Source organism: Salvelinus fontinalis, chromosome 6 (assembly GCF_029448725.1).
Source record: "Salvelinus fontinalis isolate EN_2023a chromosome 6, ASM2944872v1, whole genome shotgun sequence".
Taxonomy (NCBI): domain Eukaryota; kingdom Metazoa; phylum Chordata; class Actinopteri; order Salmoniformes; family Salmonidae; genus Salvelinus; species Salvelinus fontinalis.
The window spans coordinates 33,913,260-33,939,019 of NC_074670.1; positions in this window are offsets into that span (position 1 = coordinate 33,913,260).

Sequence of the window (25,760 nt, forward strand, 5' to 3'; positions counted from 1 at the left end):
CCTCTAATTGAGAGTCATATTAAGGTAGGTTGTTCTCACTGTTTGTTTGTGGGTGATTTTCGCTGTGTCTGTGTATTTTGCACCACATGGTACTGTCTCGTCTCGGTCGTTCCTCGTTTCATGTAAGTTCATAGTTTAGGTCTGTCTAGTTCGTTTTGTTATTTTTGTAAATCATTCAAGTGTATTTCGTTTCGTGTTTTTCCGTCTTGTCATTAAAACATTATGTATTCATCACCCGCTGCGCCTTGGTCAACTCACTCACCGAAAGACGGCTGTTACAGGTAAGACTTAAAATGACTGACTAGCAATGATCAACAACCAACTTGACAGAGCTTGAAGAATTTGAAATCAAATAATGTACAAATATTGTACAATCCAGTTGTGCAAAGCTCTTAAAGGATTACCCAGAAAGAATTACAGCTGTAATCACTGCCAAATGTGGTTTCTAGCATGTATTGACTAAGAGGTGTGAATACTTCATGTAAATTAGTTATTTCTGTATTTAATTTTCAATATATTTGCAAACATTTATAGACATGTTTTATTTTGTTATTATGGGGTACTGTGTGTAAATGGGTGAATTATAAAACATATTTAATCCATTTTGAATTCAGGCTGTAACTGTGGAATAAGTCAAAAGGGTATGAATACTTTCTGAAGGTACTGTATCTTACTCAATCAGATGAGAATCCACAGGGCACTGGGGTTTTTCAATAGATGCATACAATCATGCCAAGATGAAGAATCATTGATTTCCCAACCACATACAGTAGGGTCAGATAGGATGTGTACCTAATTGCTTGCCTTTTTCAATCTTCTGTTACTTTCTCATCTCACAAACTTCGGAGTGTGAACTTAATTTACACCTGTGACAAATGGGGATTTGTAATGGTAAGTCTCAACCTCCATATAGTCATCTGTCAAGCCGAATTAGACTAACAATTAATTTAACGTTTAGAGGCAGACATGCTGTCACGGCTGTTGAAAGATGAGGACCAAGGTGCAGCGTGGTGAGCGTACATGTTCCTTTATTAAACAAGACGCCGAACAAAAACAATAAACACTACAAAACCAAACCGTGAAGCTCAAAGGCTATGTGCCCTAAACAAAGCCAACTTCCCACAATGACAGGTGGAAAAAGGGATACCTAAGTATGGTTCCCAATCAGAGACAACGATAGACAGCTGTCCCTGATTGAGAACCATACCCGGCCAAAACATAGAAAGAGAAAATCATAGAAAAACAAAACATAGAATGCCCACCCCAAATCACACCCTGACCAAACCAAAAAGAGACATAAAAAAGGATCTCTAAGGTCAGGGCGTGACACATGCATGTATCCCATGACACCCTATCCTCATCTGCTACTGTGTAACACATTCAAGATATTTCACCACACACAAGATCTGACCCTGGATCCCCCAGATGGTATTCGGTATCAATGTAACCACTAAATTACATTATGCTTTAAAAAAGATCATATCACAATCTTATACTATCAGAATAAACAGCAAGGATATAACGTTTCAGTACCGGCAAATGAAAATATCTGTGCTTTCCCTTAATTGAAAGAGTAGATGCAACTGAGTGGCAGAGAAATTGAAAGAGAAATTGTGTTGTGAGTATACAAAACATTCTAACTCTTATAAAAAGGATAGGACAAAGGGGCATACTTTACTTGTATTTAATTTTAGGGTAAGCTACTGCCGGTACACTATGTCTCAGTTTATGGTCTATTTTTCTTTCATACCGATTGTGACTGTTGCGACAGTACTCACTGTGCCCTGACAGGTTGACAAATGTTTGGAAAACATGCTGATTTAATGAACTGTTTTGTATCTAATTATTGTTGACTGTCAAGAACTGCTTCATGGGTTCCAGATCATTTGTCAAACCGTGAATAGTTTGTTTGCACATGGATAATAAATAGTTCACTTATACCGATGCCTTACTTGCTTTATGAAAATGAATTTCAATCAGTGATAACAATGCTGTCCAGTGTCTGTGTTCTTTTGCCCATCTTAATCTTTTCTTTTTATTGGCCAGTCTGAGATATGGCTTTTTCTTTGCAACTCTGCTTTGAAGGCCAGCATCCCTGAGTCGCCTCTTCACTGTTGACATTGAGACTGGTGTTTTGTGGGTACTATTTAATGAAGCTGCCAGTTGAGGACTTGTGAGGTGTCTGTTTCTCAAACGAGACACTCTATGTACTTGTCCTCTTGCTCAGTTGTGCACCGGGGCCTCCCACTCCTCTTTCTATTCTGGTTAGAGACAGTTTGCGCTGTTCTGTAAAGGGAGTAGTACACAGTGTTGTACGAGATCTTCAGTTTCTTGGAAATTTATCGCATGGAATAGCCTTCATTTCTCAGAACAAGAATAGACTGACGAGTTTTTCATTAGAAAGTTCTTTGTTTCTGGCCATTTTGAGCCAAAATCGGTACCGGAGTGCCAAGTCTAGGACAAAAAGTCTTCTCAACAGTTTTAACTCCCAAGCCATAAGACTCCTGAACAGGTAACCAAATGGCTACCCAGACTATTTGCATTGTGTGCACCCCCCCCCCCAACACCTCTTTTTACGCTGCTGCTACTCACTGTTTATCATATATGCGTAGTCACTTTAACTATACATTCAGGTACATACTACCTCAATTGGGCCGACCAACCAGCGCTCCCGCACATTGGCTAACCGGGCTATCTGCATTGTGTCCCACCCACCACCCGCCAACCCCTCTTTTACGCTACTGCTACTCTCTGTTCATCATAGTCACTTTAACCATATCTACATGTACATACTACCTCAATCAGCCTGACTAACCGGTGTCTATATGTAGCCTCGCTACTTTTATAGCCTCGCTACTGTATATAGCCTGTCTTTTTACTGTTGTTTTATTTCTTTACCTACCTATTGTTCACCTAATAACTTTTTGCACTATTGGTTAGAGCCTGTAAGCAAGCAGTTCACTGTAAGGTCTACACTGATTAGCGAACACAACTTGCAATTGGAACACAGGAGTGATGGTTGCTGATAATGGGCCTCTACGCCTATGTTGATATTCCATAAAAATCTGCCATTTCCAGCTACAATAGTCATTTACAACATTAACAACGTCTACACTGTATTTATGATCAATTTGATGTTATTTTAATGGACAAAAAATATGCTTTTCTTTCAAAAACAAGGACAGTGAGGCTGTAATCGTTTGGTTGTGGTAAGTGTAGGCAGTTGAACATATTTTCCCTCCTCTCCCTTTGAGTAAAAGGCTTTAGGACCTCACCCAGTTTCAACCTGCATGGGATACTCTGTGGGGTAGCGTGTTGCGTGCTCCTGATGTAGGTAAACTGTACCCGAGGTAATATATGCAAATTCTACCCAGAACCCCCTTTGAGCTCTCTCTCTAGAGGGGGCCTCTTTCTTATGACCTTGATGAGGTCGCCCATGCCCGCACTTACCACTCTCCCTCATACAGTAACCCCTGGCACAGCACAAGTGGTTATATATAGTATGCTGAAAATGACTGACGGCAAAGCAAAACAACAATTTACTGCCTTGGTTTAATGGTATCTCAGAAACAAGGTTAAGCTCATTTGCTCTTAGAAATGAGAGGTAATTACAGACTTTGGGGGGGAAACAACATGGCCAGTTTCAGAGGATGGCTAAGTAACTCTGTAGAACACCACTGGTAATTACAATAGCCAATTTTCCTTTCTTGTCAAGATTACTTTTTGTTTCCTGTGTGCGTTTCCCATCGATGGAACCAGTCCCAACTCAATTTCCCTGAAGTGTTCATGCGCACAAATGTGTTATTTAAGACAGGTCTTAGAAATTGGAGCTTTTGTGTTTTATATCTGAGATCCACATATAGTAAATCTACAATATAAATCATCAGTGAGTATTGTGAGTACGTGGAGCCAAGTCTAGCAACACTCAATATTTGCCAGGTTAAAAAAACAAAAACAATTGTGACTTTGGTTATAAATGGTTCTGTTGGGAATTGTGTATACAGTTAAATGAAAAAGAGGAAGTCCCCTAAGATATGTCTCATCATCTCTGCTTAACATGCAAGGAGTTCTGCTCTGGGTGTTAATTAAACAATTATGCAAATGAGCTGAACACATGACAGGGCATTTTTAAATACTAGGCTAGTTTATAGTGGGGGATACCCTTTGTGCTTTCTCATCACAGTGTAGTACTGTAGCCTATACTCACACACAAATCACAACATGGCAGTGTGAGTATGTCCACGTTTCTATGAATACATATATACTATAATATACGTAACTTCACAAAGACGCATATCATATATTTATATACGATATTTGTCCCAATCATTTATTTATTAAAAAGTACAAAATGCAGTTTTTGTCTTCCTCCCCTAATAAGCAAATTTCACACATTTCTAACCCGTTGGTTTCTTCTCTGTGTTGATCTAAAAAGGTCATTGGCAGAATATACATTTGACATATAATTGGATTATGATTAGGGTTTAACAATACTTCAGAGGTCACTGTCCTTTTGATATGTCCACAACATGACTAGATTATGTAGAACATATATCCTGTATTTAAAACTACATGAAAAATATTTTTTTAAATTGAATATGCCAAGGATATTTAATTTCCCAACATGCATGATTTGGGAATTATGATATTGTCGTCTCTTCCTGTAAGGTGAATGGCACTAAGAAGCTACATGTTTCGCCCATGATATTTGTAATGAATACTCAGGGACAAAAAGGTGTAGATTCACGCGCAGGGCGCAGCAGATGTTTAGTGAGCTTTTGCAGAAGGCTGGAATCATGGTCACAGGCAGGCAATGGACAAACACAGGCAGGCAGCCAAAAACAAACACTACCTCGCAACCATACAAACAGAAAGAACTGAACTAAATAGGGAGCTGATGAAACCAGGTGAGAAACAAACACAGGTGAAAGACAGGGCTACGTTCCAGAACACAAAGAAACAGGGCCACGTTCAAGAACACAAAGAAAAAGAACACAAGGTTGACAAAAAAAAAGAAAAGCAGAACCTTACAATATTAAACAGCCTGTCCTGTTCCTCTCTAGGGTAGTACTAAAGCAATATTCAATTTTTTTACAGGCCATATGCAGTCCATATGCAGCAAACATATCTCTGCTAGACTATAACCCGGAGCAGCAGCATGCATTCTGGCTGCTGGTATGAATTCCCTCTTGTCACGTCTCCCTCCTGCCTGCCTTCCCATCCCCTCCTCATTGACAGTCCAGTCACATTGGAAACAATCCTCAGGCAATAATTGCAATAAACAAAAAAACTGTTTATCTGGTAGGAACAGCAATCCATGTGAATACGCTCGAGCATGAGGAGTGGAGGAAAAATGTTACAAGAATAAAACCTTGATATTCATAGAATGAATGAAATCAATTTGAACCACATACATATCTCATTTTCCCCCTGGTCCTGTTAAGTTGCTTGATGCTAAGGTGGAAATACTGGTTTCCACAGTTTGGAGTGTGCTGTCTCCTACTAACTCTCTGTGTTTTTTATAATTGTAGATTAGTTGGTGCTGGTGTTATCAAGACCTGGGTAAGCTTCCGCTTGATTGCATAGAATGGGAGGGGGAAGAAGCCTTGTGCAGCAGTTGCTACTTTGGTTGTCAAACCATTGTCTTTTAAGTGTAGTAGGTAAGGCCTTTGGAGCTTTACCACTAGTGTGTACGGTTGTATTCCCAAATTAACTGCATACCATGAATGTTGATACGATACAACACCAACATGTTTGGAGCTAGCGTTTTTTATGCGGAGAACTCCTGAGATGCTACGCCTCTACAAATAGCACCAGTAGGTATCGTCAAATGAGAGTGCGAGCCAGAAGAGCACTTTACGTGAGAGGTGGAATTACATTTTTTTGTGACATTTATTTCCCTCTCCAGTAGTGCACAAGGCCCATTTGGTGGTGCCGTGGGGCTTGTTTGGGAGACTATCGGTGCCCGCATTGGGTCCATTAGAAAGACGTTCACTACCGCCACCGTTGTGAATTCCTCGGCGGTTAAGGGACAAGCTTCTGCGGATAGCTTAAAAGTGCACTTTATCACCCCCTGGGGAATCGGTGGAAATCAGTTAGTGGGGCACGAGTGCTTGGCTTTCCTTCTCCTTTTTATTCCCTGCAGTACGTGAATAGATAGAGGTGGAAGAGGATGCACATGAAATGACATGACACCATAAGGACATTAGCTCAGGTGTTAGGGTTTGTAAGGCCATGAGGAATGAGTTTGGCATTAGTCATGTTGCATTTGCATTTCTCTGTGTTATCCAGAGGTGGCTGTAGACAAAGAAAGGGAGGCTTAAATATGCATGAAATAGATCAAAAAAAATCTTGCCTAAATTCTTTGCATGCCTGTTGGGAGTATGAAGGCACAAGATATGAATTGCTCTGCACAATGAATACAAAAACATACATGTCCCTCAGATTATTATAAGACTCCTTCCAAAGGGGCTGACACACTCAATGAGACCATACTACATTGCACAACACTTTCTAAAAAAAAACACCCACTTTGCATATTTACACTATGCTGCCCACATTTAACTCTCTAATAGTTGTCTGTGAAATGCATTCACCATACCAAGCGATGGAACAACAAGACATACAGCTGTGTGGTTGAACCAGTGCCATATTGGTCACATTTGACCACATTTTCTGTCTCTCCTTCCAGGCAATCCCCTGCTCGGTGCCATCATTAGAGACCTGTCCTCTCAGCCCATGGAGGGGGTAGGCTGGGGCTGGGCTTCTGGGGCTGGGCAGACTGTGCTCCATGCCGGGGTTAGACCACTGCTGTGGGAGCATCTGACTGAGAGACACTGATGAATGTCAGGAGACTGGAGACCCACTGGCAATCTGGCAGCCAGAGACACTGATGGGAGAGCACCATCGATCTGTGTCATGTCTACAGGGTTGGAGGAGCCTGAGACCTGGCCACTGACCAAGGAACACTGGGTCGAAAGTCTCCACTGCAGCTGGAGAGTCTCTATTCCATTAGTTTTGGTGTCTTTATATTCTCTGATTATGCAAAACAAACAAAAAAAAGACTTATGTACATCTAAAATGACTGTAACCATCTTTTGGTGGACACTACATTCACTCCAAAACTTTTCCCTGTACATTTACAGCATTGTTCTGGCACCAGAGTTGCCAGTTTAATACTGTAATTTTGCATTACAGCAGATATGCTGTAATATATTTTACTGTATAATTTTCCTTACTATAAATTTACGCAGGAGAGCATCCGTAACAATCCTCCTCAGTTCTGATTTGTCAGCTCTTCTCACCCCTAGGACAAGCATAGACAAACAAATAATAGAATGAGAGACAGAGCACACCATGGCTGTTGCTCTGTGGGTAAAAAGATATATCAAGCAGGTATTGTGTATGTGTGTGTGTGTGTGTGTACTTACCTCACACAGGTCTTCATTCAAACTCAGTGAGCTCTTGGAAGAATGGGGAAATGTAGGGCTCGAATACAGTTGGCTTCAGGGTTCATCATCTTGGGTTGATTCGAACCAGGAAGCTGTAAAGTCATATATAAAATGTAGTTCATGAAATCCATTGAGATATTAAACAAATACAAATAAGACCGCTAGATACATCTATTTTAACCCCTATCTAACTAATAAAACATTGCTATAGCTTACACAATACAAGAGATTATTTGACCAGACTCACATGATCCTTTCTTTCTGTGCCACCAAACAAGGTTAGCTAAGAAAACATGCGGTGAAATAACAGTTGGCTAGCAATACAGATACTTATGAACAAGGTACCTATCCAGCAGCTGCTGGAAATATTTTTCCACTTTACCGCAACTTCAAGGTATTTACTAAAATAGTCTGAGCTTCGTGTGTCTCACCCAACAACATGAGGTTGGCGCCTGAAACATTTGATCATTTGAATTTACAGTAGGCATAAGCTATTACTGTGTACATTGTGACATTATGACATCACCATCTAACTGAGCAGCAGAAGTTAGAGAGAGCTCCTGTTAAAATGTGATTATTTTTCTTGAATTATTTTGTTTTTAGTGAACAGTTTGGTTGTTTCAATGCACTGCTGTGCTCTCCACATCTGGAGATATCAGCAGATGTTTTTCCTTTGAGAAAATTGTTTGATTTTGAGAGAGATTTTGAGTGATTGATAAAACTGGCACTGAAAGATAGCTAATCTACTAAGTAATCTTGACCATCTGGTTAGAACCAAGAAGCAGGATTGAGGTACTAGGACATAAGGACAATGTGAAGAGAAAAAAAACAGGATAAAACCAACAGAAAAAAAAACATTTTGCCTTCAGAACAGCCTCACTTCGTCGGGGCATGGACTCTACAAGGTGTCGAAAGCATTCCACAGGGATGCTGGCACATGTTGACTCCAATGCTTCCCACAGTTGTGTCAAGTTAGCTGGATGTCCTTTGGGTGGTGGACCATTCTTGATACACACGGGAAACTGATGCCGGCACTAAGACCGCACTCAACGAGCTGAATAAGCAAACAAGGAAAAGCTCATCCAGAAGTGGCGCTCCTAGTGGCCGGGGACTTTAATGCAGGCAAACCTAAATCTGTTTTACCTCAAAACTATGTCCTCCTGATTCCTGCTTACAAGCAAAAGCTAAAGCAGCAAGTACCAGTGATTCGCTCAATACGGAAGTGGCCAGATGACGCGGATGCTACGCTACAGGACTGTTTTGCTAGCACAGGCTTGAATATGTTCTGGGATTCATCCAATGGCATTGGAGTACACCACCTCAGTCACCGGCTTCATCAATAAGTGCATCAACGACGTCGTCCCCACAGTGACCGTATGTACATATCCCAACCAGAAGCCATGGATTACAGGCAACATCTGCATTGAGCTAAAGGCTAGAGCTGCCGCTTTCAAGGAGCAGGACACTAATCCGGACACTTATAAGAAATCCCTCTATGCACTCAGACGAACCATCAAACAGGCAAAGCGTCAATACAGGATTAAGATTGAATCCTACTACACCGGCTCTGACACTCTTCGGATTTTAGCAGGGCTTGAAAACTATTACAGACTACAAAGGGAAACACAGCCACGACCTGCCCAGTGAGGCGAGCCTACCAGACGAGCTAAATGCCTTTTATGCTTGCTTCGAGGCAAGCAATACTAAAGCATGCATGAGCGCACCAGCTGTTCCGGACGACTGTGTGATTACGCTCTCCATAGCCGATGTGAGCAAGACCTTTAAACACGTCAACATTCACAAAGGCACGTTGCCAGACGGATTACCAGGACGTGTACTCAAAACATGTGTGGACCAACTGGAAAGTGTCTTCACTGACATTTTCAACCTCTCCCTGACCGAGTCTGTAATACCTACATGTTTCAAGCAGACCACCATAGTCTCTGTGCCCAAGGAAGCGAAGGTAACCTGCCTAAATGATTACCCCCCCCCATAGCACTCACGTCAGTAGCCATGAAGTGCTTTGAAAGGCTGGTCGTGGCTCAAACCAACACTATCATCCCAGAAACCCTAGACCCACTCCAATTCGCATACCGCCCCAACAGATCCACAGATGACGCAATCTCAATCACACTCCACATGGCCCTTTCCCACCTGGACAAAAGGAACACCTATAAGATAATGCTGTTCATTGACAACAGCACAGCGGTCAACACCATAGTGCCCACAAAGCTCATCACTAAGCTAAGAACCCTGGGACTAAACACCTCCCTCTGTAACTGGATCCTGGACTTCCTGACGAGTCTCTGCCAGGTGGTAAGGGTAGGCAATAACACATCTGCCACTCTGATCCTCAACACTTGGGCCCCTCAGGGGTGCGTGCTTGGTCCCCTCTTGTACTCCCTGTTCACCCACTACTACGTGGCCAAACACGACTCCAACACCATCATTAAGTTTGCTGACGACACAACAGTGGTAGGCCTGATCACCGGCAACGATGATACAGCCTACATGGAGGAGGTCAGAGAGTTTGCAGTGTGAGGCCAGGACAAGAACTTGTCCCTCAATGTGAACAAGACAAAGCAGCTGATCGTGGACTACAGGAAAAGGCGGGTCGAACAGGCTCCCATTAACATCGATGGGGCTGTAGTGGAGTGGGTCGAGAGCTTCAAGTTCCTTGGTGACCACATCACCACCGAACTATCATGGTCCAAACACACCAAGAGGGGACGTCAACACCTTTTCCCCTTCAGGAGACTGAAAAGATTTGGCATGGGTCCCCAGATCCATAAAAAAATTATACAGCTGCACCACCGAGAGCATCCTGACCGGTTGCATCACAGCCTGGTATGGCAACTGCTCGGCATCTGACCATAAGGCACTACAGAGGGTAGTGCATACTACCCAGTACATCACTGGGGACAATTTTCCTGCCATTCAGGACCTATATACTAGGCGGTGTCATTGGAAAAAATTGTCAAAGACTCGGCTCATGTGACAAATACAATTTGATTTGATTTGAAACTGTTGAGCGTGAAAAACCCAGCAGCGTTGCAATTCTTGAAACAAACCGTTGCGCCTGGCACGTACTACTGTCGTGTCTTTGGCTATGCCGGATTAAGTGTTATGACATGCTATTCTATAAAATACTTTCTCCGTAATTAATATTACCTGATTGAGCTAATCATGTAAATGTAATTAACTAGAGAGGCGGGGCACCACAAAATAATATTTATAGAGCTGTTATCTTCCGAATAAACTCTTAAAGACCTAATAATATTTTACATCAATAGCAGTCAATATTAATCGTCACCTTATTTCAGTCTCATCTGAAAGTTGTAAATTCTTGGTTATCTTCACGAACCCTGGCTAACAAGTTGAATCAGCAATACAAAATTGGGTTCAATTATTTATTTACTAAATACCTAACTAAATCACACATAATTACATATAGATAGAATAAATCATACCTTGATTACAAATTACGTCATAAAGGAAAACGTCCCTGGCGGGCGGAACAGATATGACAGCTTGTTACACAAAAGAAAAGGGGCTGGGTTTGAGTGAAAGAGCAGGAAGACTGAGGAACAAAGGGCGAAGCTGTGCTATCGTAAATACAATATCTTATGCATTCTAAATTACCGCCCATTTGGAAAAGGAAAATGCAATAAATATTTACTCTGAGCTGCGCTTCGGTAGGTTGGTGGTAGATGGAAGGCCTTGTTGCCCAACCGAGTCCTTTGTCCTTTGAAGAATGTCTCTGCTGGTAAATTGGATACGTTGTAGTAACGTTGTTGTGTAGTAGACGGGTTACTCTGTCCTTCCTAACCTGCTTTTGCGGCAGCTGTTGCTAATTCAACGGCTAGGAGGTATCACTTCTGTAGTGATTAAGAGTTCAAAGTTCATACCAGTCGCAACCAAAGCTCATGCTGAGGTTGGCTTAGTTCTGTAGTTGACATGTTATCTGAACCATTCTGACATAGGACAGTCGTCCTCACATCCTCGGAACAGGAAGTTAAATTTTTGTCAATGGCTTACATAGTGGAGGGAGAAGGGTGTGTCTGAAAGGTTTATTACCCATGTCTCTTCACAGGGGCAGGCCACTGGTTGAGCAGAGCCCTAAACTTATGAAAACCCAAATCTCTCATTTGGAAGCTAAAATTACATTTAATCTCTTAACAAATAATTTCATATTCAAACATTTGAATTAAACAACAATTCCATGTGAATCCGATACCTCTGATGTGCAGACTTTCCACAGTAGAGTTTATGTCATTCTATCATTGATGAGAATGTGCCAGATGACAACCAAACTGACATAATATACTACTGCATATGTTCACTTGGTCGGATTACCAGAATATAGTTAATTTCCCCCCAACTTCTGATGTTCCCAGAATCTCTATGTTAACCAAAGGGATTTTCTAATGTCACATCAGTAGAGTAGGGAGAGGAAAGGGGGGGGGGGGGGGGGGGGAAGAGGTATATATGACTGTCATAAACCTACCCCCAGGCCAACGTCATGACACTACCATATCCCGTTCAAAGGCACTTAAATATGTAGTCTTGCCCATTCATCCTCTAAATGCCACACATACACAAACCATGTTTCAATTATCTCAAGGCTTAAAATTCCATCTTTAACCAGTCTCTTCATCTACACTGATTGAAGTGGATATAACAGTTGACATCGATAAGGGATCATAGCTTTTACCTGAATTCACCTGGTCAAGCTATGTCATCGAAAGAGCTTAGTCAGTGTTTGAATACTCAGTGTATTTTCATTATTAAAAAGTGCATTGTTTAAAAAAGTGCATTATAAAAGTTGCATGCAAGCGAAGCACTAGGACATTCACCCCCAGCTGATGTATGACCTGGTACACTTGAACAAACAGGGTGTAGAGGTCATTGCTAGGAAAGAAATTGCTCTAGGACAAAGCAAAAATCAAAATAAGAGGAACTCTGCCATCCATTCTGCAAGATCATGACCACCAGCCACCACCCAGAGAGACCAGTACCACCCTACACCAACGAGGCACATCCAGAGAGGCCAGCTCTACCCTGCACCACCAGGCCCCATCCAGAGAGGACAGCTCCACCCTACACCACCAGGCCTCATCCAAGAAAGGCCAACTCCACCCTGCACCATTGGGTCCCGTCCAGAGTGCCCAACACCACCCTGAACCATCGGGCCCCTCCAGAGTGGACAGCATCCCACCACCCCACTACTCCCCAAGCTAACAGGACAACACCCCAATCAGAAAAGACTAACAGTCCAGCAAGACAGCTATGCCGAAGTGGCATGAAGAATAGAGCACCCTGCTGCAGCCGAGCTAAACCAGATAAGGTCAGATAAGGTCAGATAAGGTCAACATCTGCTGAACATTATCTGCAATTTAAAAAAAATAATTCCTTATTTGTTACATGTTGCTATGAGTCCAGGACTGAAATTCCTACACATATTCTAAACAGTAGTTGAACTGAAAAACAACGATTTCCATTGATTGTTAATTCCCTATTGACCTCTAGTCCTCTGCGTTGTCTATTATCTTAAAATATTCTTACACTGCCCCCTAGACCATTTTAAAAAGAAGTATACTTAAAATTTATTTTTAGAAAACAATAGAAAACATGAAAAAATAGACAGTATAAAAAACATTAGCAGTACGCATAAAATAATTTACATTAAACGTCTTGCATTTCTATAAAACACAAAGGGCATATTTTACTTGCTGTTGCAATAAATAGATTTCAAACAAAGTAATAGAAAATAAGTATTAATAGGTGTAATGATGATGTCCCTGACAATTCCTACCGTGTCCTGTATTTGGAGGAAACTCACAAAAAACATTATTGTCTGCAAGACAACAATATTAAATTGTCCTATTGGCAAGTTAATCATTCACCAAGTTCTTTAAAAGTGACCAGCTCTTCCACACTGGTATCAGTCCCACAGGAAACTATTAGAAATTAGTGACTGACAGTCTGCCGGTAGTGAGGAATTCTTCTTCCGTTCCACTGGTTGATAAGGACTTCTCTAATGAACACTTCACCGGTGATCATGTATCATTTCAGGTACAGGCCTTGGGTCAAGGGATATTGCTATAGCTCCAGATGGTAGATTCTCATAACCTGTAACGAAGGAAAGAAAAAAGTGAATGTAACATGTCCTGTTTTCAAGAGACCATGATATTTCACATAGATTTCCCTAAGTAAGCATGTCCCCGATTTTCAGGAAAAAGTTGGACATTTCCCCTAGATATTCATAATATGATTACTGCGGTGTACAACGTAGAATCTTATCAGGTTCTGATCATCTTACTATGCTTCTTCACCCGAGATTAGACCCCGGAGGCTAATCAATCAGTTCCTTATTCTCCCTTTGTTATCAAAATCCCTTTGTTATCAAAATCCCTTTGTTATCAAAATCCCTTTGTTATCAAAATCCCTTTGTTATCAAAATGGACAAGCTTGCAATGAGTGACATGTATCCATCGTGATTTTGATAAAGACTTTCGCATTTTGGCACTAATGTCTCTGTTACATATTTATTTTTTACCATCAACCATGATTTCTTGAATCAGAATTTGAGCTGTTGTTGTGCAGTTCCTTTCTTTGTAGGGTAGGCTTCAACCCATCGTGAGAAACGATCAACAACAACCAGCACATCTTCCTGTCCTTTACATTTGGGCAGCGTGATGTAGTCAAGCTGTAGATGTCTGAAGGGCCATGGTGGGGCTGGTGCTCGTCGTGTCTGTACTTTCCCTCGGCCCTCGGTGTTGTTTTCCACACAAATGTTGCAATTCGCCACAACAGCCTCAGCCTCTTTTCGCACACCAGGATTCCACCATTTGTCCACAAAATGATAAACTATCTTGTCCACACCGATGTGTCCCAAAGAGTGGATCTGTGTCACCAAGTAGGGTAAAATTGCATTTGGCGCTGCACATCTGAGGTTGTATTTCCAAACACCTTCTTGATTGAGTTTGCATCCTGCAGCCATCCATTCCCACACTTCATCTTTTGGTGCACTGCTTTGCATGTCTCTAATGTGTTGCAATGTATCCAATGTGTATCTCCTAATCAGTTTAGGAGACAGAGGTGTCCTCTTGACAGTCGCCTTGGCAGCTATGTCAGCCAGGTCATTACCTATAAAGATGTTCCTGTGTGCTTTCATTTAAAAAAAATTGCAACTTGACCAGGTAACCGGAGAGCATTCAGTAGAGACATCACCTCTGGTCAGTTCTTCACAGGAGCTCCCAGTGTTGTCATGAATCCTCTGTTTTTCCATATTTTTCCAAAAATCATGGGTAACACCAAAAGCATACCTTGAGTCTGTGTAGATATTAGCTGTTTTTCCTTCAGCCTGTTTACATGCTTCTGTCAATGCCACCAATTCCACCACTTGTGCTGATGTTCCTGCAGGTAACGTGTCTGTCACTATCACATTGTCCATTTTAGTAGCTGCCCAGCTTGCCTTCCTCACACCCCGCTCGACAATGCTTGAACCATCTGTGTATAAGATAAACTCAGGGTTTTCCAACTGATAACTCTTAATAAACCCATCAGAGAGCTGATCCAAAACCAACTCGCAACAGTCGTGTTCAAGTAATGTGGTATCCGGAGGAAGCATCAGAGTAGCTGGGTTACATGGTGTGCCACGTTGTATGATGATGTCAGGAGCCTCCAACACAGTTGACCATTTGTTCCAACGAGCAGCTGTGACCTGTGCAGCTCAATTCACTGTCAAAAGAGTATGAACAGCATGTGGACACTTGATGGTAAGATGTTGGTCGAGAACAAGCAATGCCACCATCGACACAGCGACGTAAGTAGCCTGAATAGCTCTCAGACAGGGACCCCATCCCAATGCCACATCATCCAGTTTCTTCGAATAGTAGCCTACAGGTTTCTGACAATCACCATGGTCTTGTGTTAGCACTGAGGTAAAGTAGCCATCTTTTTCAGCCACAAAGAGGATGAACGGTTGGCCTGAGTCCGGAATGCCCAAAGCCGGCACTGATGACAGAGCTAGTTTAAGCTTGCCAAAAGTCTCTTTCTGTTCTTCCATGAAGAGTCTATTGAATGAGGGTCTCCCTTGAGGAGGTCGTTTAAGGGGTTGTGCAATGTTGGCGAAGGAGTCCACCCAGCATCTGTTGTAGTTGCACAAGCCCATGAAGGAGCAAAGTTATTTAATAGTAGAGGGCTCCTTGGCAGCTTGTATGGAAGCCTTACGACTTTGTCTCATCTCTCTCTTTCCCTGTGAAACCAGTTGACCAAGGTAGATAACCTGTGATTGCATGAGTTGGGCCTCCTTAGGGCTAGCTTTATGGCTTTTGGCATTCAAGGGGTCTAACAGGCATCTTCTGATGCCAACAAAATATCATCGACATATTGTATGACAACGGATGCCAATCGAGAGAGAGATCTTGGCGATGTCTCCGCAGTGCCTGATGGTAAATCAAAGTACTATTATGATTGCTCATAGGAGCCCTAGTCCAATGACAATGTTGACCATCCACAGAAAAAGCAAGCCATGGACAGACCTCTGGATGTCAGGGTACCGACCAGAACCCATTAGCCATATCAATGACGGAGAACACGCAGAGTGAGCAGGTGACAATGAGGAGAACATTGTGTCAGCCACCAGTGAAGTGAGCTTGGAGATGGCTTCATTTGCATTCCTGTAGTCCACTGTCACTCGCCAGTCACCACTTGATTTTTTCACTGGCCATACTGGGCTATTAGAGGCAGAATGTGTCTTTAATCGATCTTAATAGATCTTTAATCACTACTTTAGTAGCGTCCATAGCTTCCTTACTATTGTTTTGTGCAAGGTGTGGAAACACCTGTCAAGCACACTGGTTCCATACATATCCAAAGTTCCACACTCACATTTCTTCGTAGTCCAAATAGGATGGTTCTGAACTGTAGATCCCTGAAGTTGTCTAATTTGCCCCGCCACCTTCCCTTCAGAGATGTTCAATCTAGAGTCAAGTTGCATAATAACATCAAGGCCTAAAATAGGTTGTTCAAAGTAGCCTATCCACACCCCTGCATTCATTTTCATTGGACCAATAGAAATTGATAATGGTTTGGTCTGTTTCATATCTGCCCCCCCCCACTCCTGTTTCTCTCATCCTCTTGCCCGTGTACTGAGGTCATATATGTTCTGCATAAGTTAAGGGCAGTACAGTGACTTCAGCATGCGTATCTACTGCAAAGTTGTTAACCATCATGTTCACATATGTTCCATCCGATTTACTATGTAGACCAGCTGAGATGGGACATAAGAGGGGGTCTGTCAGTTTACCTCCACAGCATCCAGCAAACTCTGCTGCTGAGCCGGAATTATTTCTCTGAGTGAAAGAGAACTCATTCTGCAGCACTTTTCCTGACCCGGAAGTTCAAAGTCTGAAATCGAGGCTCTCTTCCTCTTCATGCCTATACATGGGCAATGAACGTAAGAGTCTACGTACACTTCATACACCTTCCTCTGGGTGTCAAGAAGGCTGTGAGAGAAGAAAGGAGGTGATTATCTCGATCTGGGATGGAATAAACCCTCTTGGAATGACGTGTACCCAACTTCCGGTACTCTGAGGAACGCAATTTGGACGGTGGGGTTGCCTTTTGTTTTGCTGACGTTATAGGCAAATATTATTTCCGGCTTTGATTTATTTTGATACATGTCACCATATCATCGTAACGTATGTTTTTTCAATATAGTTTCATCAGATTATTGAATTTTTTTGGGGAGTTTTACCGTGTTCCGTTCTCTTCCGTTTGTTTACATGGAGAGATCCGTGCAACCCGGCTAGCGCTTTTGCTAAATGGAGAGAGAAAGTTGCCATTCTGAATCCAAACAACGACTCATCTGGACAAAGGACACCTTGTTCAACATTCTGATGAAAGATCAGCAAAAGTAAGACCCAATTTATGATGTTATTTCATATATATGTCGTAGTCGCCGGCGCCCAAGTGTTTCTATTGTGCTAAGCTAAGCTAATATAACGCAACATTTTGTTTTCGCTGTAAAACACTTAATAAATCGGAAATATTGTCTGGCATCACAAGATGCCTGTCTTTCATTTACTGTACACTATGTATTTTTCAGAAATGTTTTATGATGAGTAATTAGGTATTTGACGTTGGTGTCTGTAAATATTATGGCTGCTTTCGGTGCAATTTCTGAATGTAGCTGCAATGTAAACTATGATTTATACCTGAAATATGCAAATTTTTCAAAAAAAAACATATGCTATACAATAAATATGTTATCAGACTGTCATCTGATGAGGTTGTTTCTTGGCTAGTGGCTATTTTTATCTTTATTTGGCCGAATTTGTGATAGCTACTGATGGAGTCAAAAACTGATAAGAAGTAAGAATAGTGGTGTCTTTTGCTTACGTGGTTAGCTAATAGATTTACATAGTGTCTTCCCTGTAAAACATTTTAAAAATCGGACATGTTGGCTTGATTCACAAGATGTGCACCTTTCATCTGGTGTCTTGGACTTGTTAAGGTGTGAAAGTTAAATATTTAAAAAATATATATTTTGAATTTTGCGCCCTGCACTTGAGCTGGATGTTGTCATAAGTGTACCGGTGTCGGGCTGCACCCCAAACAGGTTAACCTGTCTGAGAACGGGGTTCCGCTCGCCAACAGCCAATGAAATTGCAGGGCGCCAAATTCAAACAACAGAAATCTCATAATTCAAATATCTCAAACATACAAGTATTAGACACCATTTTAAAGATAAACTTCTCGTTAATCCAACCACAGTGTCCGATTTCAAAAAGGCTTTTCGGCGAAAGCACAACATATCGTTATGTTAGGTCAACACCTAGTCACAGAAAGCATACAGCCATTTTCCAGAGGAGTCACAAAAAGCAGAAATAGAGATAAAATGAATCACTAACCTTTGATATTCTTCATCAGATGACACTCCCGGGACAACATGTTACACAATACATGTATGTTTTGTTCCATCAAGTTCATATTTATATCCAAAAACCTCAGTTTACATTTGGCTTTGCGTCTAAAACATCCCGTGAATTTGCACAGAGCCACATCAATTTACAGAAATACTCATAATAGACTTTGATAAAAGATACAAGTATTATGCACAGAATTATAGATATACTTCTCCTTAAGGAAAACATGTATGGCTCTCCATCCATCATTCACATCTTGCTCTTCACCATCCACAGCTCTATAATCCTTTTCTTCAAGTACGCCATGTTCACGGTTGTTCAAAACAAATGTTAATAACTGTAACCCACCATAAGGATGTAGATTGTAGAGTTTCTTAGAACGCTTCAAATGGTCCCACGTCTTCATACCCACTTCTCGTGGATGCTTCAAAGTCTTTGACCCTTCATCCAACTGTTTTGGAGATGCTGATTTATGTGTGATTACTGTCACTGGGGGTTTGCCTTTACTACCCTTTACAGCCTGTGTTCTGGTTGGCCTAAGACATCATTTGTCAACGCTGTCAGAATCTGTTGACTCAAAGCCATGCAGTGCTGACCAGATGCTTGAAACCTGATCTGCCTTAGGCAACTCAGCCTGAGGGTAGACTGAGGGGAAAAAAGGGTCCACGTGTGGGTGCCAAGTCTGCTTTGACCACCCTTAACTATAATTGTTGAATTTCTTCTTTTACGGGTTTAATCTGTTCACCAAGAGCCCTCAAACTCTCTTTATCTCTCTTTATTATCTCGTGCCTACACTCCTCTACTTTGAAACGGTTCTTTATATCACTAGACAGTGAATTTAAAATATTTGTTATGTTCACATCCTTAGGAGCTCTTCCGCCCTTCTCCAGAGTTTTTTTCTCACTTAAAAATGCCATTACATTAACTTCAAAAGTTGTATAATATATATATATGTTCATATATTTATTTAACCCCCAAAAAACATAAATATATGTATAACCCCTTTTGAGGACTCTAACCTCTGATATTCAAGAACACAAATTGCTTCTGTAGGGCCTGGTTACCCATAAAACTTGTGTTCACTTCAAAAGCTTGTTCAACGCTCACAAGGCTTACATTACCCACACGTGTTGCTACTCAACTAGCAAATCACTTCTATGCAACAAGAAGGTTTCACACCCTTAATCAATTATGGCATATTTAACTGATAGGGCTTTAACAAAATGACTCAAACCTTCAATAGAGCAATGGACTAACCTTTAACAAAAGGACTCAAACCTTTAATAGAGGACTCAAACCTCTTTACATCACAGATATGTATCACTCATTGCATGCTCTAATTTTAACCTGATTTGATTCTATTAAATTATAACGGTCTAGACTCACCCATCAATATGTTAGCAGTCAATCGGGAGAGTGGTGGGTTGCGTTCAGCCCTCTCTCTCTTTTCCCTGGATCAACACACAGTTGATCCGTTTTTCCTAACACTTTTTTGCTAAGTGTTAGCAGTTGATGTTACTCTTCAATAACACAGACCCCAGAGCAAATCAGGGGGAGAAAAATTGGTTTATTCAAAGAGAACGAATAATGCTGGGAAGTAGATGGTCGATGTTCATTCTCCCCTGTCCTCAGTGATTTTCTCCCCAGAACAAAGTGACAGGATGTAATTTATAACCCCCAACCCTAGCATGTGGTTGACCAATTAGAATTCCTTGCTGTAACATTGGGCCAATGGCCAAATAACAAGTATGCCGTTTCAGGATGAATGAATGTATAGATGATTTGGACCAATCAGAACTTGACACGTAGCTATGTAAATCGTATGTAAATCAATTCATTTTACAAAGTAATTAAATACACTTGTATTTAGAATTCCAGTCTCAGACATGTCTTCATTGCCTATTATTTTGACTCAACTATAGTTTTTTCCCCCATATTGCTATTTATCTTATGGAGTCAGATTACACATTTAATGGGCTAATTGCATAGTCTTATTACGAGTCGCATTTGAGGTGTATATATAATATACCGTATGCTATTAAATAAAACATTACCACACTACAGCTGTAGTGACCATAACTTTGTGACAATAACAAGGACAGCCAAAGTATTAAAGGCAGGGCCTAAAGCTGTTTATGAGAGATTATACAAAATGTTTCCTCAGGACTATTATGTTGAAGATATAATATATGTATGTTGGTCTGTGTATAAGGAGGAAAATCCAGATGCTGCACTTAGAGTATTTGGAAAACGAACCTTGCCAATGGTTGACAAGCATGCAGCTGTTATTAAGAAATGAACAGTGAGCACTGTTAGAGCCCCCTGGGTGGGACATGAATTGAAAAATGTTATGTTTCAAAGAAATGAAAAAGTGGCAAACAAATCAGTGGACATACTGATACAAAACAGCTGAAATTATATTACCAAAAGAAGATCAATGACATAAAATACATTGGGAAAGGTCTTCGGAGCACCTTAACTTATATTTTGGGCAGGAAACCCAATTCATCTGCATCGTTCATTGCAGTTGATGGGAGATTTATAACAAAACCCTTTGATACAGCCAAACATTTCAATGACTCTTTCACTGGTAAAGTGGACAAACTGAGATGTGGAATGACAACATTGAACAGTGAACCATCATATGCGTGTATTGAAGATCTAATAATGAAAGAGAATTATTGCCCGTTTTGAATTTGGTCAAGTTTATGTGGAAGAACGGTTGTTATCCCTCAATAATGACAAGCCACCAGGTATATACAACCTAGATGGGAAACTATTGAGAATGGTAGCAGACTGTATTGTCACTCCAATTTCCATGGCTTTAACCAAAGGTTTGTGTTTGTAGACAGGCATGGAAGGAAGCTAAAGTAATTCCACTAACCAAATATAGTGAAGCACCCTTTACGTGCTCTGACAATCGTTCAATCTGTTTGCTGCCTGTTCTTAGTAAACTGACAAAGAGAATAGTCTTTGAACAAATACAATGCAACTTTTTAAAGAACAAGTTAACTACACTTTCAGCATGCATATAAGGAAGGGCACTCAACTTGTAGTTGTAGATCAGAACAGCTTCGTCCACACGTTCTAACTGTGATACGTGATATGACAATGCAAGATTGTACATTAAATGGATTCACTTCATAATATACAATCAGAAACATGATAGTTCCTTAGAAAATACAGCATTCTACTCTGGTTGGCTTTGTTATGCATATTATTAATTTTGTAACTCAAAAGTCTGTTGCCTTTTTCTCACATTGTTTATGCGATTCTTCGCATTTCATGCTCTTCATTTTACTTGGAAATGTGTGGCAATTAGCCATTAAGCTGCTGCGGATTTGTGCAATATTTGTAAACTTTTCATATTTAAGATTTGAATAGACAGGATTACTACATAGAGCCAAATTATACTTTCCGTATATGAATAGGTTGTTTGAATAGAAAAATAGTGAACTTGATGAATAACATAAACTGTCTTGTTAAACTGACTGGCATAATGCAAATATGCATATGTTGAACATACAGTGGTTCCTCAATGAAACGTTTTGAGATTATGCCACAGGATTTAGAGGGTAATTTGTGGTTTTGTACGTTACCCTGCGTGACTGCTTCATTGCTCCAGACCACCACAAGGGGGAGTTAGAGCACTGATTAGGCTCTTGGTTCCCAAGGCACTAATCTGTCTCTAAGTGACAATGAATGGGCGACATAAACCAAATAGAAACTGATAATTGTGCGCGACTTCAAAATTGAATTTCAATTAACTGAATGATGAGGATGGAGAAGGTTATTCTAAGAGAAACGAAAATGTTCAATCATATTCCAGTTAGTGCTTTGTGTACAGTATATTATTGTTTATTCTGACCTGGAAGCCATGTGCAGCATTATAGTCTCTAAAAGGAAAAATATTTCCACTGCCTCTTGTACATGTCATTTTCCTTTCATAATGCATCCTTATTTACATTTATTATTGTTATTAGATATTCTCACAGACCAGATTTGCACTAACGAAAAATGCCCCTTACATATTAATTTAGAATCCTCCAATCCTCTAAATTTAATTATTGGCAGAGAGCCATATAGATTGCAATATAGTTGGGAATCGGCACATGGTTTATGAATTGACACACAATTTTCCGTTCCTCCTGAAAGCCCTGAGAGTCAAATCCATTCTCTCCATCGCCCACACGCACTTTAAACATTTGGATAATAAATCATTTAAAGGCTGACATTTAGAATCCTCAAATCCTCTACATTTAATTATTGGCGGAGAGTCACGTCATTGGTGGAGAGTCAAGCGGAGAGCGACCTGCTTAAATTATATGAGCAAAAAATATAATATTTTATTTGGAATGGCAATGAGATTTATAACTTAGCTCAACAGTCGGGAAGAGATTTTTAACTCCAAATCTCATGCAACCGCAAAATGTCGGATAAAGCACATAAAGTATATACTGTACAGGATTTCTTGATACAAATACTATTTCAAAATGAATGAAAGAGGCAAGTGGAAGGAGAGAACGTTTAAAAACACTTGTTTTTCACAAAGGATATTAGCAGGACAATAAGACACGATGTTGTCCCAAAATCACCTCTCTGATATAGGGTCCATCATATCTCTTGATGATGTCATTGAATGTCTCTGTTTAAGCAGTATTTTAGTATTTTAGTATTTTGATACTTTGTGCAAGGCAATTGATCAGCATTAAAAACTTTTTATGTGACCTCCCAAGTGGTGCAGCAGTCTAAGACACTGCATCGCAGATGCTGGTTTGATCCCCATGTCGGCTGAGACCCATGAGGCGGTGCACAATTGACCCGGTGTCATCTTGGTTCGGGCAGCCGGGATGTCCTTGTCTAAAAAATAGGCACGGTGGGCTTTTGGTTAATCTCCCTCTAAAAACAGAAAAAAATGATTCCATATAACAAACTGGCTTTATTTACAAATTAGTAAGAATGTCTCAGCCCATGTTCAAGAATAGCCTTTTTTATTTAGACTTTCAATTGCTCCCTTTCAGATATTTGAAGATGAAATCATCTCCAAAATATTGTTATTTTTTATACAAGCCATAGAAAGTTGGCTGCTTGAGACATAAATATCCCTGGATAAGCTCTCACAATAATATTAGTATTTACTGAACACAGTCATATAGGCCACTAAGTACCTTATTCAATGACAATGAGTGTGTCAGGTTGTGCGCTACTGGTATAGATGTCAGGTGCAGAAGAGCAGAGAGTTGATCAGGCACACACTTTATTTGCCAGAAGCAACAACAGACGGACGCAACTGTGTCAAAACCTCCAGCCAAATGGCAAAAGTGAAAAGCGCGATAACAGTTACAATAATGCAAATGTTTAACAATAAACATACTTTGGTTTAAACACTGTACCCGGGGAAAACCCAGCCTGGCGCATCACACAAAACACGTAACAAAACAATTCCACACAAAGACATGGGGGGGAACAGAGGGAATATATATGTAGTGTGATTAGGGAATGTAAACCAGGTGTGCGGGGAAACAAGACAAAACAAATGGAACAATGAAAAGTGGAGCGGCGATGGCTAGACGTCGACCGCCGAACACCGCCCGAACAAGGAGAGGAGCCGACTTCAGCGGAAGTCGTGACATTGTGATTTTGATGTACAGGCAATCCTCGATTGACTTATGTGAAAGCCGGTTCCTGTCATGAGTCTATATTGCGTTCATAGAAGAAAATTAGGACTCGCAGGTGTAATTCGATCCAAACATTGTTAGCACATAAAATGCAAGTTTCTTTATTGTGCTGTATTCCTCTGAGCATTCCACCTACAACGCACACAGAGACTCTGCACTCCTGAGCGCATCCTGAGCGCATTTGGCTCAATGTCTGGAATTCAATCAGCTCAGTTTGAATTGCGGCCTTATCCAGCGAGGGTATAGTTTTCTTAGCAAGGGAGAACAATTCTCCACCTGGGAAGACTGTGAGAGGATCATGTAGAAACACAATGATAAGGCCACTGAAAGTTCTATGCTTAGATTCATAATTACGTCTGAGATTGAATTATTTTCAAACAGCAATATTTTCATTGCAGATAAGACACACTGGCTTGGTATTGGGAAAAGATGGAGAGATTAACTCATATCTTTCTGTACATTCTCCTCTGAAACTTTGATTTTCATTATCCACCTTTCTTCTTGATACTTTTTGAGAGCGACATTTTATCTTGCTATCAAGCAAATTGTTCTGAACAAATGTTGACATTAAAAAAAGTAGTGTAGCCTACAGTAGGCTACGTAGATCTGTTTTCCCCAACCAATCAACACACAGAGAAATAGACACAAATTGAATAGAGACATAGTGATTTTACGAGCGTAATCAGATCAAAATGATTATCTTACTTTCACTGAATGTGTTATGTACGAATCATATGTGTTAAACATGTTAAACGTGTAGTGTAGGCTAATTAATTGTGCTAATATTATATACTTATTATGTTATGGCACGCCCAATATTGTCTCCGAAAAAAATTGGGCCCGAGCCCAAACCTAGTTGACGAACCCTGATATATAAAATGTCTTACAGAGCCGTTCCATAAGTCCACTCAAGTTTCTTCAACTGTCTTCTGACTGTGCTAAGATCGATGTTGATGTTGTGCTGTGATGCCAGCAGATTCAAGATTGCATTTGCCAATCGCTCATCATCTTCAACCATCAGTGAGACGATGGCTTGAATAGTCATGCTGGAAATGGAATACAATGTAAAAATGTGCATCATACAGTATAGACCAGCAATCGATATATTTATTAAGCATTATTTTTTAGCATTATTAGGCCCAGTTTACAGTATTGTGGCCTACTGTACCAGTTCATTTTCCTGGGCTTTCACGTTCGGCGTAACACAGGTGAATAGTACTTTCCTTGACCATAATCCCCAAGTCGAACAGTATTTTACCGACATGTTTAATTATTCTTGGCTCCTTTCTCTTCTCGGTGCTGGAGTTCTTTTAAGAATACTTACTGGAACACCAAATCCATCCAATTGTTATAATAGGATTTGAACCAATAGCCTACCCAGGTGTGGTCAACTATTTCAGCACCGTTTCGAGCTGCTCTGAGACAACCATGGGGACTGGTCTTGATAAATCAATGAGAATTCTATTTTCACTGAATCTCCGTTTGGGTTTTGGTTAGCCTACAATTAGGTTGTGGAAACGGTCACATTGTACAGCGCCATATTTTCCTCACGGAAACCCTGAGGGTTTCATTTGTCTTGGAATAGAAACACTATAATTTGAATCAAATGAATTAAGCTATATTTCTTCAAATCAATCCCATATACTATGTTCTTACAAAAAAGGTTTTAAATTGTCTAGTATAGCCAATATCACAAA